We start from the raw sequence: 1,369 nt of genomic DNA, 5'->3' as shown, positions 1-1,369 counted from the left end.
CTACTCGTCCCTCGTGTATCAGGTTACCTGAAACTGAAGCAAATTATGAACTTAAGCCTGGAACCTTACAGTTGCTCCCAATCTTTTTAGGAAAAGAAAATGAAAACCCCTATTTCCATGTTAGGGACTTTGAGGAAATTTGTAGTACCCTGAAAATTAGAAACCTTGATGATGATGCTTTAAAACTCAGGTTATTCCCCTTTTCCTTAAAAGATAAAGCCAAGTCGTGGCTGTATAGTTTGGCTTCCGAATCAATTGAAACCTATGAACAACTTACATCTGCCTTTTTGAACAAGTTTTTCCCTAGGCACAAAACCTCACCTATTAGGACGCAAATCTGCACGTTTACACAACAGGAGGGAGAATCTTTGTATGGGTATTTGGAAAGGTTCAATGATTTATTAGCCCAATGCCCTCATCATGGTTTAGAAAAGGTTAGGTTAGTTCAGATCCTTTATGAGGGTTTAGATTATCCCACCACAACTACAGTAGAGTCCATGTGTACAGGTGGGTTTGAAAACCAAACAGTTGATGATGCGATGACATATTTGCATGAAATCGCCGAAAAGACCCAACAGTGGGAAAGCAATAGGGTACCCCAGAAAACAATTCTTCTAGGCAGAGGAAACGTTAATAGGGTAGAAGGAAGCTTTGAATCAGATGCCAAAATTGCTGCTATAGCGAAAAGGTTAGAAGCTTTAGAAGTGGGTCACACTAGTGGTAGATTGGAGCCTTTTTGGGAAGGCCAGAATAATGAATAGCAAGCCAATGCTCTCTATAATAACACTAGGTATGATAACCGTCAGAAGTTTGACCCATATTCAGAAACCTATAATCCTGGTTGGAGAAACCATCCGAACCTTTCATGGTCTAAGGGCCAGAGTCAAGGTCAGTTTAGTAATTCTAATGCTCCCCCAGGTTTTGGTTACACTAAGAATTCATCAGGCCCAGAAAACAAAATGACTAGATTAGAGGAATCTATTAAGATGTTAGCAAAAACTCAGGATATGTTAGCATAGATCCAAATTAGTTTTCAACAGGAAACCAAGCAGAACTTTCAAACTAATGCTCAGAGCCTTGCTAAGCTAGAACTTCAAGTCGGCCAAATAGCTAAGACCTTAAGTGAGAGAGATAACGGAAGGCTCCCTAGTCAGACTACCCCCAACCTTAGAGGAGTTCATGAAGTAGGTGCAAAACCATCGAATCAATTGAATGCTATTAGAACCCTTAGGAGTGGTAGAGTAGTAGACAATCAGGTAACCATGCTCGATAGTGAACATACTATAGTTCACCCCTCAGGACCACTAACTGAGGGGACTGATAAAATTTACGATGATGCCAATTCGGTTCCTGAGAGGTCTGATTTTGT

The 1,369-nt window shown here is 40.5% G+C and overlaps 1 pseudogene; it reads right to left on the bottom strand.

The window, feature by feature from the left end:
* Positions 1-327: 327 nt before the first annotated feature.
* On the bottom strand, positions 328-427 carry LOC113354923 (annotated as a pseudogene).
* Positions 428-1,369: the final 942 nt, after the last annotated feature.

The sequence above is a fragment of the Papaver somniferum genome, chromosome 2 (genome assembly GCF_003573695.1).
Source record: "Papaver somniferum cultivar HN1 chromosome 2, ASM357369v1, whole genome shotgun sequence".
NCBI classification, from domain to species: domain Eukaryota; kingdom Viridiplantae; phylum Streptophyta; class Magnoliopsida; order Ranunculales; family Papaveraceae; genus Papaver; species Papaver somniferum.
Note: the sequence above shows the minus strand (reverse complement) of the source record. Positions and strands in the feature narration are given on the sequence as shown.